The sequence below is a fragment of the Delphinus delphis genome, chromosome 8, assembly GCF_949987515.2.
Source record: "Delphinus delphis chromosome 8, mDelDel1.2, whole genome shotgun sequence".
Taxonomy (NCBI): Eukaryota; Metazoa; Chordata; class Mammalia; order Artiodactyla; family Delphinidae; genus Delphinus; species Delphinus delphis.
This window is the reverse complement of record NC_082690.1, coordinates 32,134,812-32,152,009: the sequence shown is the minus strand read 5'-3', so window position 1 is coordinate 32,152,009 and position 17,198 is coordinate 32,134,812.

Below are 17,198 nucleotides of genomic sequence, written 5' to 3'. Positions count from 1 at the left end.
GCAGGTATTTGCATGTGTTGTCCCTCTGCCTAGAGTGATGCTCTCGATCCCTTGTCCACAGCACGCATTCGAAGACCACACTCCCAAGAGGCCACCCTCTCCAACACAGCAGTCCTGCCACTCTCTAACCCCTTACTCTGCTTTATTTTTTCTCCTAGGCCTTGTGACTGCTTGACTTGTTATGTCTCTCCTTATAATGAGAATATAAGCTCCAGGAGAACTGAAACTTTGCCTTTTTCACTGTTGTGTCCCCAATTCCACAAACAGTGCCTGGTACACGGTAAGTGCTTAGCAAACATGTGCTGAATGAATTAATAAGAGAGTGAGTGAATGGGCACTGAAATATATAGACACCATGTGAAGCTTTTGAGAAAAGGCTCTCTGAGAGATGGGACAAAGAAAAGATGCTCTCTGAGGTCTACAGGATTTAACGTAGCTCTTTTTTAGGTAGAGGAGCCTGAACATTTAGGGCACGAGGATACTGGATGCCAGGATCCCAGAAAAATCCAGAAACCCGGCCACACAAATGTTGCATTTTCATTGAGTGGCACCTCCAACATGTTACCCATGCCCAACAGGGCTCAGTTCTGCCCTTCCTCTGTCCTCCCTGAAACTGCTTATCCCCCTAACACCCACCACTTGCTGAGGAACCGTGAGAAGGGTCTCACTATTACCCTGTAATCACTGCAGGTCAATGACAAGGAGCTTGGGAGGCATTTCAGTTTGAGCGGCTGGTGAGCAGAGCAGGACGGGCAAGGGCTGCTACTCACCAGGATCTGTTCAACTCACATCAGTGTCCATTCCACTTACCTCGGTAGCCAATTCCTACCAACTGTTTGTGCTTTCCTATTTAAAGTGATGAAAGGTAACACAAACATTGGGGGAAAAAGCAACTTCAAGACCCATATACGGTAACAATCTAACGACATAAATATCATGGTAAAGTTATTTCCAAATATCTGGAAAGGAATCCTTATACACACGGAAACTGAATTGGTGTAATGGTTAATCTCTACGAATAATTCACTGTGGCCAGGTAGTCAGACAGATCCATAACTGACCCTTTATACAAATCTTAGAGGAGTCCCAAGACCCGAATTCCAACTTCTACGAGTTACGCTTAAGTACAGGTTCTAATATCCATCTTACAACTTTGGGCTCCTAAGTAATAATGCTAATAGGTAATATTTATTTAGCACACATTATGTTTGCCCTGATCTGAACTTGTTATGTGCAAACTCTAACAGAGGTGCAATGTGGCTAGGAGCTCATTTTGCCTAAACTGACAAATGGAGAGCCATCGAAACCTGATTTGTTGAAAGACTACTAAACAAGCTGGGGTAGGAGTCTGAATAAAGGCTGGGTCCTCTGGCTCTTGAATGATTGTAAAATCTTTACCTTGTCTTTGTAACACTGCAACAAGGACAAATACGACAAGGAGTGGAATTTGTAAATGGGTATGTGTGACCTTTTGTGCAAACATGCGGTAGATCATGAGCAAAAAAAAAAAAAAAAAAAAAAATCAGTTTTCTACCGGTAAAAATAATTAGCAGGGCTTCCCTGCTGGCGCACTGGTTGAGAGCCCGCCTGCCGATGCAGGGGACATGGGTTCGAATCCCAGTCCAGGAAGATCCTACATGCCGCGGAGCGGCTGGGCCCGTGAGCCATGGCCCCTGAGCCTGCACGTCCGGAGCCTGTGCTCCGCAACGGGAAAGGCCATAGCAGTGAGAGGCCTGCATACCACAAAAAAAATAAAAAAAACCTAAAAATTTGCAGTTTCTTCCAAAATTAAATATAGTCTCACCATACAAGCCAGCAGTTGCACTCTTTGCTATTTCCTCAGATGAGCTGAATACTTACATCCACACCAAAACCTGCACACAAATGTTTATAGTACTTGTATTCATAATTGCAGAAAAAATTGGAAGCAACCAAGATGTCCTTCAGCACGTGAGTGGATAAATAAAGGGTCATACAAAACACAATGGAATATTATTCACCAATACAAGGAAATGAGCTATAAAAGCACTAAACGTGGAGGAAACTTAAAGGCATATTACTACGAGAAAGAAGTCATCTGGAAAAGACAAAACTATGGAAGCAGTAAAATGATCAGTCGTTGTCGGGGGGGGAGGGGGGATGATTAGGCAGAGCACAGAAGATTTTTAGGCAATGAATCTATTCTGTATGGTATTATAAGTGTAGATACATGTCATTATACATTGGTCAAATCCATAGACTGTACAACGCCAAGAGTGAATAAATTAAACTAAGGACTCTGGGTGATAATGAGGTGTCAGTGCAGGTTGTTCGACTGTAACAAATGTTCCCTTCTGGTGTGGATGCTGGTGGAGAAGCATGGGACCGAATATGTTGGAATCCCCTGTATTTTCCACTTAATTTTGTTGCGAAGTACTCTGCAAAAATAAAGTCTATTAAATTAAAAGAAAAGTTAACGTGTAAGCCTGGGGGTGTGGTGAGGAACACAAGAGTAGAACTAAGCATCACAGAAAGAATACGAGTGGATGTCCTAGGCATTGGGCTGGCCCTAGAGGCCAGGAGAGTGTCTGAATGCACATCAAATTAACTGAGTACCTCTTACATGCCTGTTACATTTACAACCCCAGTATCGTCACAAAATTCTCGCACTGTAATTCTGGCTCAGAGAAAATCAATGATTTTTTGGCTGAAGGTCCCACGACTAGACAGTAGCAAAGCACAGGTTTGAATGCCATTTCTGCTGACTCTAAGTCCAGTTCTCCCCTCTAAGTAACTGCTGGAAAGCTCAAAGCAGTGACTATGGAAAAGTTTGCTTTACGAAAGACATCACGCTTCAGATTCAACTTTGCACATATGCATACAGAGTGGGTCCATGGTTGGACTGAGTTTGTGGCTGGAGGGACAACACAAAACCACATCAACAGCATCACATTTATTTACTTCACCATTAAAAGAAAAATAAGAGGCTGCAGGGGAGGTGATAGGGAAGGAGAACTGAATAGAGAATTGTTATTACTATCCAGAGTAATAGCCTTTCTGGAATTTCCCATACCAAGGACAAAACTTCATAATGGACAGAGTCAGCTTCCCCTGGGGGTCACCCTCTCTGCCATTATGGGGAAGGAAACTTCTGCAGCTCTGGAGAGGGGCCAGGGAAGGTGGCCTCACAGTCTGGTGACAATGCAGACCTCCCCAAGTCTCCTTTCTTCTCTACAGTGCATGCCAGGGACACGGCCCATCTTCCTCACCTCTTCATGCCCACACTCATCTTATTGTTCCATCCCCAAGCCTGGCTGGAAAGGAAGATAAAGCCTCCCCACCTTCCTATTTCCGTGCTGCTCCAAGAAAACAAAGTCTGCATTCCATATTGCTTCAGGAAACAGAAGACACACACACACACACACACACACACACACACACACACACACACACAATTTCAGTACCATACAAAGCTCTGGTCTTAATGTTACTATTCTAACATCCAGCTCCCTTCGCAGCTGGTAATTATAGGTCCATTTTAGAGTCCCCACCCAACCACCTATTTTTAATATCCTAAGGGTGCTCACCTGAAATCTCCCTTATTCTGACGAAGATCTTTCCAAAGGTCATGCAGAGCCCTATTCCCAGGCCACTTTGCCATAATCGATCCAGCGCTGGGTGGCAAAATTGATGGCTTCCGCGCAGTTGTAGCCAGAGTGGTAGCCATAGGGAAACGTCACTATGAACTCTCCAGCCTCCTGAGTGACCCGACCGAAGGGAATGCCGTTGTCCTTGAGGACCGTGGGCGGGGGGGCGACACCCTCACGTGGGCGAGGCCGGCTCGGTCCCAGACGGGGAAGGGGGCGCGGAGGGGTGGGGGCGGGTGAGGGCCGGCGGCGACGGGGAGGTGGCGGCACGCACACACGGCGAGGGCCGCGGGGCAGGGGTGCGGGGCGCTGCCCAGGGAGAGGAAGGGCCGAGACACTACCGGACCACCAGGAAAACAAGTGCGGGGTCCCACCGCCACACACACGAAGGCGGTCCCACGACGCCTGAGACGCCGGCCAGGCCCAGCCACCCTGGGACCTCCCACGACCCGGTCCCGCCGCCAGGGCCCGCGTGCGACGGTCCCCCCGCGTGGCACGGGGGGACCCATCCACCCAAACTCAACCTTTCCGTCCTCGCCAGATCCGCCTTCATCTAAGTCCGACCCCCGTTGCTCGCGCCCCAGGGAAACGCTCCCGAGCGAGGCGACCCGCACCGTTCCCACACACCGCCACCGGCTGCGACTCGCGGAGAGGGCAGGCACGACGGGCTCCTCGCGGCTGCGGGACTGGGGACCCGGGACATCCGGGCGTCCACGCCCCCTTGGGCTAGCCAACGGGGTCACCGCACGCGCACGCAGACGCATACGCGCGGCCCCGCGCCGGACCTTCCCACGACTCAGAGCGGGAAGGCGCAGCCCGCGGCAGGCAAAGAGCGGCGCTCGGCTCCACCACAGGGCCGGCGCAAGCCCTACAGCGAAGGCGAGGGGCTCTGCCCACGTGTTCTGGCAGTCGCGACCGTGACCACTGCACGCTTGAGAGGGGCAGCGGCTGGGGGTCCGGTACCCCAAGGCTCCCTCTCGGACAGCTAGAGAAGGCTTTCTCACCGACGGTGCGTCATCCCCCACCGATCGACTCTCCCCTTTGGGCCCACGGAGGCGCTCCACGAGCCGCCAAGTCCACGACTGGGCGGGGGGTGGGCCGGGGGTCTGCGGTATGGGTAAGAACACGGCCCACAGGAGCGTTCTTGGCCACAGCCGGGGCAAACCTCTGCCGCCCCCAGGCTTGTCCATCGGGCTCCGGAAGGAGAGAGCTCGCCCCAGAAGCGCGACAGACACCCTTCTCACAGGACCCGGCCCAACGCGATTATATGGTTGAATACTTTACAGTACTGAAACAGAAAAGTCCAGCTGCATGCAAAGGCGTAAGTGATGAAAAACTACACCAAAAATACACTAAAGGACATAAATTGTGATTCTTCAAGGTTATATAAAGTTTTCAAAAATGGACAGAGTTTTAATTTTATAATGTTTACCAAAATTACTATGTGAATAGTTAGGATAAGGTCAGTCCAGGAGGCAGAAGGGGCTGTAATCTGGGCAAAAGAGCACAAGTCAGGCAGCCAGGTGCCTGGCAATATTGCATTTCTTGACCTGGGTACTGGTTCCACTTCTGCTTACTCTATAGTTATTTGTTGAAGTGTACATGTATGCTTTATAGATTTCTGTGAACACTTTATATTTCATAATCTAAAATATTTTTAAAAGTGCTCTAAAAGATTATGCCACATAGTGGTTCATAGAATCATTTGGTTTATAATGTGCTGTCTGGTAGACTGTTTCCAAAACTCAGATTATGTTTCAAATTATTTTCATTCTAATATTGTTTATTGATGCCTTCTCCTGTTTGTTTATTATTTACAATATTTAGTAATACCTAAATTTTGGGGCAGTTTTAGATTTACAAAGCATTGAGCACGTGGATCAGGGAGTATTGACCCGACGCCACTCGCATGTCCCCCTTTTAGTAACATCTTAATTCCCATGGTATATTGATGACAATTAATGAACCAATGTCAATATGTTACTGTCTACTAAAGGTCAGATTTCCTCACATTTTACGGAATGTCCTTTTTTTGTTCCAAGATCTCATCTAAAATATCAAATTACATTTAGTTTTCATGTCTCCTTAGGTTTCTCTTGGCTGTAACAGATTCTCAGACTTTCCTTGTTTTTGACCAAAAGATTGTATAGAAACCTGACAGTCTGGGGGAGGATGCCCCTCTATTGGAATTTGATGCTTTTCTTATGATTATCTTGAGTTTCTCTGTTTTCTTGGAGGAAGATTACGGAGGGAATTTTGTCACATTTTAATCACATCATATCAAGGACATATACTATCAAAGTAATTTATGGCTTTTTTTTGGAGGGGCCACACCTCGCAGTTTGTGGGATCTTAGTTCCCTGGCCAGGGATCGAACCTGGGCCCTAGGTAGTGAAAGCGCGGAGTGCTAACCACTGGACGGCCAGGGAATTCCCAGTTTATGACTCTTGATGTTGACCTGGTTAAAATGGGGTTTGGCAGGGTCCACCTCTATAAAATGACTACCCCTCCCCGAGTCCCATCACCACTTGCCACTCTGCACCAGCTTCTCCCACGCAGGGAGCACTCTCTTCCTGTAGCAGGGAGTACTATATAATTTATTAACCAGTTCTTTCTTTATTTTATCTTTTAAGTAACAGACTTCTATTTTATTAATCATTTATGTTTTTGTATATGGTTGTTTTCCCTTTTGTTTTTTGAATTGTTTTATCATTTTTATCTTTTTTTTCTTTCAAATAATTCTGAGGTATTTTGGTTTAGTTTTTACTAACTACTTGCAGACAACAGAAAAATCAATAGATTTTTAGCTATTATATGGATATTGTTGTAGATGTTATGTGGATATTCATTTTTAAATAAATATGGTGGTGTTCCCATTTTTCATTATTGACTTTCAATTTTATTTCATGATTGAAATAAAAGATTGATCAAGAGGGTACTCAATATGTAGATTCTGTGGAATTTTTATTGAGATTTATTATGTGGTCTTAACAGCGGTATATTTTTGTAAATGTTTTATATGTGTTGAAAAGCATTTTGCTATGTGGTTGCTGCAGGAAATATAGTCAAAGTTGTTAACTATATTGTTCATACTTTTTTTTTTTTTTTTTTTTTTTTTTGGTGGCTTAAACAGAAGAAATTTATTTTCCCACAGTTCTGGAGGCTAGAAGTCTGAGATCAAGAAGGTGGCAGAGTTGGTTTCACCTGAGGGTCTCTGTCTTTGGCTTGCAGCTGGCCACCTTCTTGCTGTGTCCTCATACGGTTGTGCCTAGGTCTCCATGTTGTCTTTGGCCTATTCTGTTCTTTTTTTTTTTTTTTTTAACATCTTTATTGGGGTATAATTACTTTACAATGGTGTGTTAGTTTCTGCTTTATAACAAAGTGAATCAGTTATACATATACATATGTTCCCATATCTCTTCCCTCTTGCGTCTCCCTCCCTCCCACCCTCCCTATCCCACCCCTCCAGGCTGTCACAGAGCACCGAGCCAATATCCCTGTGCCATGCGGCTGCTTCCCACTAGCTATCTACCTTACTACGTTTGTTAGTGTGTATATGTCCATGACTCTCTCTCGCCCCGTCACAGCTCACCCTTCCCCCTCCCCATAACCTCAAGTCCGTTCTCTAGGAGGTCTGCGTCTTTATTCCTGCCTTACCCCTAGGTTCTTCATGACATTTTTTTTTTCTTAAATTCCATATATATGTGTTAGCATACTGTATTTGTCTTTTTCTTTCTGACTTACTTCACTGTGTATGACAGACTCTAGGTCTATCCACCTCATTACAAATAGCTCAATTTCGTTTCTTTTTATGGCTGAGTAATATTCCATTGTATATATGTGCCACATCTTCTTTATCCATTCATCCGATGATGGGCACTTAGGTTGTTTCCATCTCCGGGCTATTGTAAATAGAGCTGCGATGAACATTTTGGTACATGACTCTTTTTGAATTTCGGTTTTCTCAGGGTATATGCCCAGTAGTGGGATTGCTGGGTCATATGGTAGTTCTATTTGTAGTTTTTTAAGGAACCTCCATACTGTTCTCCATAGTGGCTGAACCAATTCACATTCCCACCAGCAGTGCAAGAGGGTTCCCTTTTCTCCACACCCTCTCCAGCATTTATTGTTTCTAGATTTATTGATGATGGCCATTCTGACTGGTGTGAGATGATATCTCATTGTAGTTTTGATTTGCATTTCTCTAATGATTAATGATGTTGAGCATTCTTTCATGTGTTTGTTGGCAGTCTGTATATCTTCTTTGGAGAAATGTCTATTTAGGTCTTCTGCCCATTTTTGGATTGGGTTGTTTGTTTTTTTGTTGTTGAGCTGCATGAGCTGCTTGTAAATTTTGGAGATTAATCCTTTGTCAGTTGCTTCATTTGCAAATATTTTCTCCCATTCTGAGGGTTGTCTTTTGGTCTTGTTTATGGTTTCCTTTGCTGTGCAAAAGCTTTGAAGTTTCATTAGGTCCCATTTGTTTATTTTTGTTTTTATTTCCATTACTCTAGGGGGTGGGTCAGAAAGAATCTTGCTGTGATTTATGTCATAGAGTGTTCTGCCTATGTTTTCCTCTAATAGTTTGATAGTTTCTGGCCTTATATTTAGGTCTTTAATCCATTTTGAGCTTATTTTTGTGTATGGTGTTAGGGAGTGTTCTAATTTCATTCTTTTACATGTACCTGTCCAGTTTTCCCAGCACCGTTTATTGAAGAGGCTGTCCTTTTTCCACTGTACATTCCTGCCACCTTTATCAAAGATAAGGTGTCCATATGTGCATGGGTTTATCTCTGGGCTTTCTATCCTGTTCCATTGATCTATCTTTCTGTTTTTGTGCCAGTACCATACTGTCTTGATAACTGTAGCTTTGTAGTATAGTCTGAAGTCAGGGAGCCTGATTCCTCCAGTTCCTTTTTTTGTTCTCAAGATTGCTTTGGCTATTCGGGGTCTTTTGTGTTTCCATACAAATTGCAAAATTTTTTGTTCTAGTTCTGTGAAAAATGCCAATGGTAGTTTGATAGGGATTGCATTGAATCTATAGATTGCTTTGGGTAGTAGAGTCATTTTCACAATGTTGATTCTTCCAATCCAAGAACATGGTATATGTCTCCATCTATTTGTATCATCTTTAATTTCTTTCATCAGTGTCTTATAGTTTTCTGCATACAGGTCTTTTGTCTCCTTAGGTAGGTTTATTCCTAGATATTTTATTCTTTTTGTTGCAATGGTAAATGGGAGTGTTTTCTTGATTTCACTTTCAGATTTTTCATCATTAGTATATAGGAATGCCAGAGATTTCTGTGCATTAATTTTGTATCCTGCTACTTTACCAAATTCATTGATTAGCTCTAGTAGTTTTCTGGTAGCATCTTTAGGATTCTCTATGTATAGGATCATGTCATCTGCAAACAGTGACAGCTTTACTTCTTCTTTTCCGATTTGGATTCCTTTTATTTCCTTCTCTTCTCTGATTGCTGTGGCTAAACCTTCCAAAACTATGTTGAATAAGAGTGGTGAGAGTGGGCACCCTTGTCTTGTTCCTGATCTTAGTGGAAATGCTTTCAGTTTTTCACCATTGAGGATGATGTTTGCTGTGGGCTTGTCGTATATGGCCTTTATTATGTTGAGGAAAGTTCCCTCTATGCCTACTTTCTGCAGGGTTTTTATCATAAATGGGTGTTGAATTTTGTCAAAAGCTTTCTCTGCATCTATTGAGATGATCATATGGTTTTTCTCCTTCAGTTTGTTAATATGGTTTATCACATTGATAGATTTGCGTATATTGAAGAATCCTTGCATTCCTGGAACAAACCCCACCTGATCATGGTGTATGATCCTTTTAATGTGCTGTTGGATTCTGTTTGCTAGTATTTTGTTGAGGATTTTTGCATCTATGTTCATCAGTGATATTGGTCTGTAGTTTTCTTTCTTTGTGACATCCTTGCCTGGTTTTGGTATCAAGGTGATGGTGGCCTCGTAGAATGAGTTTGGGAGTGTTCCTCCCTCTGCTATATTTTGGAAGAGTTTGAGAAGGATAGGTGTTAGCTCTTCTCTAGATGTTTGATAGAATTCGCCTGTGAAGCCATCTGGTCCTGGGCTTTTCTTTGTTGGAAGATTTTTAATCACAGTTTCAATTTCAGTGCTTGTGATTGGTCTGTTCATATTTTCTATTTCTTCCTGATTCAGTCTTGGCAGGTTGTGCATTTCTAAGAATTTGTCCATTTCTTCCAGATTGTCCATTTTATTGGCATAGAGTTGCTTGTAGTAATCTCTCATGATCTCTTTTATTTCTGCAGTGTCAGTTGTTACCTCTCCTTTTTCATTTCTAATTCTATTGATTTGAGTCTTCTCCCTTTTTTTCTTGATAAGTCTGGCTAGTGGTTTATCTATTTTGTTTATCTTCTCAAAGAACCAGCTTTTAGTTTCATTGATCTTTGCTATTGTTTCCTTCATTTCTTTTTCATTTATTTCTGATCTGACTTTTATGATTTCTTTCCTTCTGCTAGCTTTGGGGGTTTTTTGTTCTTCTTTCTCTAATTGCTTGAGGTGCAAGGTTAGGTTGTTTATTATAGATGTTTCCTGCTTCTTAAGGTGGGCTTGTATTGCTATAAACTTCCCCCTTAGAACTGCTTTTGCTGCATCCCACAGGTTTTGGGTCGTTGTGTCTCCATTGTCATTTGTTTCTAGGTATTTTTTGATTTCCTCTTTGATTTCTTCAGTGATCACTTCATTATTAAGTAGTGTATTGTTTAGCCTCCATGTGTTTGTATTTTTTACAGATCTTTTCCTGTAATTGATATCTAGTCTCATGGCGTTGTGGTCAGAAAAGATACTTGATACAATTTCAATTTTCTTAAATTTGCCAAGGCTTGATTTGTGACCCAAGATATGATCTATCCTGGAGAATGTTCCGTGAGCACTTGAGAAAAATGTGTATTCTGTTGTTTTTGGATGGAGTGTCCTATAAATATCAATTAAGTCCATCTTGTTTAATGTATCATTTAAAGCTTGTGTTTCCTTATTTATTTTCATTTTGGATGATCTGTCCATGGGTGAAAGTGGGGTGTTTAAGTCCCCTACTATGAATGTGTTACTGTCAATTTCCCCTTTTATGGCTGTTAGTGTTTGCCTTATGTATTGAGGTGCTCCTATGTTGGGTGCATAAATATTTACAATTGTTATATCTTCTTCTTGGATCGATCCCTTGATCATTATGTAGTGTCCTTCTTTGTCTCTTTTAATAGTCCTTATTTTAAAGTCTATTTTGTCTGATATGAGAATTGCTACTCTAGCTTTCTTTTGGTTTCCATTTGCATGGAATATCTTTTTCCATCCCCTTACTTTTAGTCTGTATGTGTCTCTAGGTCTGAAGTGGGTCTCTTGTAGACAGCATATGTAAGGGTCTTGTTTTTGTGTCCATTCAGCTAATCTGTGTCTTTTGGTGGGAGCATTTAGTCCATTTACATTTAAGGTAATTATCGATATGTATGTTCCTATTCCCATTTTCTATATTGTTTTGGGTTCGTTATTATAGGTCTTTTCCTTCTCTTGTGTTTCTTGCCTAGAGAAGATCCTTTAGCATTTGTTGTAAAGCTGGTTTGGTGGTGCTGAACTCAGCTTTTGCTTGTCTGTAAAGGTTTTAATTTCTCCATCAAATCTGAATGAGATCCTTGCTGGGTAGAGTAGTCTTGGTTGCAGGTTTTTCTCCTTCATCACTTTCAGTATGTCCTGCCACTCCCTTCTGGCTTGTAGGGTTTCTGCTGAAAGATCAGCTGTTAACCTTATGGGGATTCCCTTATGTGTTATTTGTTGTTTTTCCCTTGCTGCTTTTAATATGCTTTCTTTGTATTTAATTTTTGACAGTTTGATTAATATGTGTCTTGGCGTATTCCTCCTTGTATTTATCCTGTATGGGACTCTCTGTGCTTCCTGGACTTGATTAACTATTTCCTTTCCCATATTAGGGAAGTTTTCAACTATAATCTCTTCAAATATTTTCTCAGTCCCTTTCTTTTTCTCTTCTTCTTCTGGAACCCCTATAATTCGAATGTTGGTGCGTTTAATGTTGTCCCAGAGGTCTCTGAGACTGTCCTCAGTTCTTTTCATTCTTTTTTCTTTATTCTGCTCTGCAGTAGTTATTTCCACTATTTTATCTTCCAGGTCACTTATCCGTTCTTCTGCCTCAGTTATTCTGCTATTGATCCCATCTAGAGTATTTTTAATTTCATTTATTGTGTTGTTCATCGTTGCTTGTTTCATCTTTAGTTCTTCTAGGTCCTTGTTAACTGATTCTTGCATTTTGTCCATTCTATTGTCCATTCTATCTCCAAGATTTCGGATCAACCTTACTATCATTATTCTGAATTCTTTTTCAGGTAGACTGCCTATTTCCTCTTCATTTGTTAGGTCTGGTGCATTTTTATCTTGCTCCTTTATCTGCTGTGTGTTTTTCTGTTTTCTCATTTTGCTTATCTTACTGTGTTTGGGGTCTCCTTTTTGCAGGCTGCAGGTTCGTAGTTCCTCCTGTTTTTGATGTCTGTCTCCAGTGGCTAAGGTTGGTTCAGTGGGTTGTGTAGGCTTCCTGGTGGAGGGGACTAGTGCCTGTGTTGTGATGGAAGAGGCTGGATCTTGTCTCTCTAGTGGGCAGGTTCACGTCTGGTGGTGTGTTTTGGGGTGTCTGTGGCCTTATTATGATTTTAGGCAGCCTCTCTGCTAATGGGTGGGGTTGTGTTCCTGTTTTGCTAGTTGTTTGGCACAGGTTGTCCAGCACTGTGGCTTGCTGGTCGTTGAGTGAAGCTGGGTGCTGGTGTTAAGATGGAGGTCTCTGGGAGATTTTTGCCATTTGATATTATCTGGAGCTGGGAGGTCTCTTGTGAACCAGTGTCTTGAAGTTGGCTCTCCTACCTCAGAGGCAGAGCCCTGCCTCCTGGCTGGAGCACCAAGAGCCTTTCATCCACACGGCTCAGAATAAAAGGGAGAAAAAGTAGAGGGAATTAGTAGACGTATGAGGAAAGAAAGAAGGAAAGGAGGGAAGGAAGGAGGGAAGGAAGGAAGGAAGGAAGGAAGAAAGAAAGAAAGAAGCAAAGAAGGAAAGAAGGCAAGAAGGAACGAAAGGAGGGAGGGAGGGAGGGAGGAAGGAAGGAGGGAAAGAAGGAAAAACAAAAAGAAAGAAGATACAGTAAAAATAAAATAAAGTATAATAAAGTTATTGAATTAAAAAATTCTTAATTAGAAAAAAAAAAAAAGGACGGATAGAACCTTAGGACAAATGTTGGAAGCAAAGCTGTACAGACAAAGTCTTACACAGAAGCGTACACATACACCCTCACAAAAAGAGGTAAAGGGGGAAAAATCATAAATCTTGCTGTCAGAGACCACCTCCTCAATTTGGGATGATTCGTTGTCTAAAGGAGGGAAGGAAGGAGGGAAGGAAGGAAGGAAGGAAGGAAGAAAGAAAGAAGCAAGGAAGGAAAGAAGGCAAGAAGGAACGAAAGGAGGGAGGGAGGAAGGAAGGAAGGAGGGAAAGAAGGGAAAACAGAAAGAAGATACAGTAAAAATAAAATAGAGTATAATAAAGTTATTGAATTAAAAAATTCTTAATTAGAAAAAAAAAAAAGGGACGGATAGAACCTTAGGACAAATGTTGGAAGCAAAGCTAAACAGACAAAGTCTTACACAGAAGCGTACATATACACCCTCACAAAAAGAGGTAAAGGGGGAAAAATCATAAATCTTGCTGTCAGAGACCACCTCCTCAATTTGGGATGATTCGTTGTCTAAAGGAGGGAAGGAAGGAGGGAAAGAAAGAAAGAAAGAAGGGACGAAGGTAAAGTATAATAACGTTCTTAAAATTAAAATTGATTATTAAGAAAAAAAATTTTAAGAAAAAACCATGGACGGATAGAACCTAGGACAAATGGTGGAGGCAAGACTATACAGACAAGATCTCACACAGAAGCATACACATACACATTCACAAAAAGAGGAATAGGGAGAAAAATCATAGATCTTGCTCCCAAAGTCCACCTCCTTAATTTGGGATGATTGGCTGTCTATTCATGTATTCCACAGATGCAGGGTACATCAAGTTGATTGTGGAGCTTTAATCCGCTGCTTCTGAGGCTGCTGGGAGAGATTTCCCTTTCTCTTCTTTGTTCTCACAGCTCCCAGGGGCTCAGCTTTGGATTTGGCCCTGCCTCTGCGTGTAGGTCGCTGGAGGGCGTCTGTTTTTTGCTCAGACAGGACGGGGTTAAAGGAGCCGCTGATTCGGGGGTTCTGGCGTACGGAGGCCGGCGGCGGGGAGGGAGGGGCACGGAATGCGGGGCGGGCCTGCGGCGGCAAAGTCCGGCGTGACTCTGCACCAGCCCGAGGCCCGCCGTGCGCTCTCCCGGGGAAGTCGTCCCCGGATCCCGGGAACCCGGCAGTGGCGGGCTGCACAGGCTCCGCGGAAGAGGGGAGTGGAGAGCGACCTGCGCTCGCACACAGGCCCCTTGGTGGCGGCAGCAGCAGCCCCAACGTCTCCCGCCCGCCTTGGGGTCCGCGCCTCCAGCCGCGGCTTGCGCCCGTCTCTGGAGTCAGCGCCCTCAGCCGCGGCTCGCGCCCGTCTCTGGGGTCCGCGCCCTCAGCTGCGGCCCGCGCCCGTCTCTGGGGTCCGCGCTTTCAGCCGCGGCTCGCGCCCGTCTCTGGGGTCCGCGCTTTCAGCCGCGGCTCGCGCCCGTCTCTGGGGTCCGCGCTTTCAGCCGCGGCTCGCGCCCGTCTCTGGGGTTCGCGCTTTTAGCCGCGGCTCGCGCCCGTCTCTGGAGTTCCTTTAAGCAGCGTTCTTAAACCCCTCTCCTCACGCACCAGGAAACAAAGAGGGAAGAAAAAGTCTCTTGCCTCTTCGGCAGGTGCAGGCTTTTCCCCGGACTCCCTCCCGGCTAGCTGTGGTGCACTAACCCCTTCCGGCTATGTTCAAGCCGCCAACCCCAGTCCTCTCCCTGCGCTCCGTCCGAAACCGAAACCCTAGCCTCAGAGCCTCAGCTTGCAGCCCCGCCCGTCCCGGCGGGTGAGCAGACAAGCCTCTCGGGCTGGTGAGTGCCGGTCGGCACCGATCCTCTGTGCGGGAATCTCCCCGCTTTGCCCTCCGCACCCGTTGCTGTGCACTCCTCCGCGGCTTCGAAGCTCCCCCCTCCGCCTCCCGCAGTCTCCGCCCGCGAAGGGGCTTCCTAGTGTGTGGAAACTTTTCCTCCTTCACAGCTCCCTCCCACTGGTGCAGGTGCCGTCCCTATTCTTTTGTCTCTGTTTATTCTTTTTTCCTTTTGCCCTACCCAGGTACGTGGGGAGTTTCTTGCCTTTTGGGAGGTCTGAGGTCTTCTGCCAGCCTTCAGTAGGTGTTCTGCAGGAGTTGTTCCACGTGTAGATGTATTTCTGGTGTATCTGTGGAGAGGAAGGTGATCTCCGCGTCTTACTCTTCCGCCATCTTCCCTTCCAAGCTCTACTTTTATAACAGTATTAATTTTCTTCTGTCCTCATGTATCAGTTTCTGGAAGAACGGTGTTTGAAAAAAAAAACCTCACACAATGATTGCAGATATGTCAGTTTTACCTTATAATTCTCAGTCTTTGTGTTCTGTGTCTCAGTGCTATGTGTCTAGGTGCGTAAAGTGCATCATTGTAATCTTTCCCACGAGTTTTTCTTTTTCATAACTAAAGCTGCCCTTCTTTTACCTTATAAATACATTCGATATTAATTGCTGCTAGACCAGGTTTCTTTAGTTTAATAATTGCTTGGTTTGACTTTCCCACTCCTTTTATTTGCAACCTCTTAGTTTGCTGTAAGACTGGTTTAAAAACTCAAAGGGGCGCAGACAAAGTGGGCTGATCAACGAGAGCAATTACCGTTGACTGGTGCTGATCAAATTATACCTTTGCCCAGGTAGAAAGCCAGAGCCGTCAGGACATGGGTCTGCATTTGGAGGCCAGCTGCCCAGAGAACACTGTCTCTCTCTCTCTGGGTCCTTGAATATCTCCAACTGGAATCAGGATTTTGTTGGTAGAAGGTAGGTCACTTTATTTCTGTAATTTGTGCTTATGAGCAAAAGAGTTATTTTCCTACCAGAAGTTTTAAAAAATGACACTATTTATGCATATATAGAGAGAGAGCGAGAGAGAGGGTACTATACATTGGGATATCCTTTCCTTGAGTTGTTATTTTTAAACTATTTTCCTACTTGTGAAGTTAATTTTTTTCTTAATATTTTCTTGGTAAAAATCACAAAGATTTTCAGGAAAAAGCACCTCATTTAGTGAACTGTGATCTAATGGGAATGAGAGGGTTTCTAGAACTGGGTAAGGAGTGTGTCAGTTGGAAGGAACTTGAAAAATATGTGGGATCAAATTAGAGATTTTGATTGGATATGAGGGTATTAGATTTGGGGTGGTACTGATTGAATTGAAATTGGTGTGGGACATATATAGCCAGACTTTGAGCACAGCCTGTTTCATTCAGAGGCTGAATCCTTCAAGGAAACCATTTTCTGGGTCCTGTGTATCATCATTTGGAATTAAGATTTTGGACTGGCAGAAGGCAGGCACTTTTTTGGCCTGTTTTTTTTTTTTCCTTTAAAGCATAAAGATGAAAAGGATGACATTTTATACCAGAAAGCAACTTTTTTCCCCTGGTAAAATTCACATTTATTTATGCATTTAAAGTATAAGCATTGCATGCATATCATTTTTAGATTTCTTCATTGGGGCCATGTATTTCTGTTATTAAAGGGATTAAAACCTTTTTACTCTTTCACTTTATAATTGATTGTTAACTGGTGTATGGGATCTATAGATTTTGTTTGCTAACCAGTGTCTAGAAACTTGATTGAGACCTATATTTCTTTTTTTTTTAAAACATCTTTCTTGGAGTATAATTGCTTTAGAATGGTGTGTTAGTTTCTGCTTTATAACAAAGTGAATCAGTTATACATATGTGCCCACATCTATTCCCTCTTGCAACTGCCTCCCTCCTACCCTCCCTATCCTGCCCCTCTAGGTGGTCACAAAGCACTGAGCTGATCTCCCTGTGCTATGTGGCTGCTGCCCACTAGCTATCTATTTTACGTTTGGTAGCATATGTATGTCCATGCCACTCTCTCACTTTGTCCCAGGTTACCCTTCCCCCTCCCATATCCTCAAGTCCATTCTCTAGTAGGTCTGCATCTTTATCCTCATCTTGCCACTAGTTTCTTCATGACAGTTTTTTTTTTTTTTAGATTCCATATATATGTGTTAGCATACAGTATTTGTATTTCTCTTTCTGACTTAACTTCACTCTATATGAGAGGCTCTAGGTCCATGCACCTAACTACAAATAACTCACTTTTGTTCCTTTCTATGGCTGAGTAATATTCCATTGTATATATGTGCCACATCTGCTTTATCCATTCATCCTGTTGATGGACACTTTGGTTGCTTCCATGTCCTGGCTATTGTAAATAGAGATGCAATGAACATTTTGGCACATGACTCTTTTTGAATTATGGTTTTCTCGTGGTATATGCCCAGTAGTGGGATTGCTGGGTCGTATGGTAGTTCTATT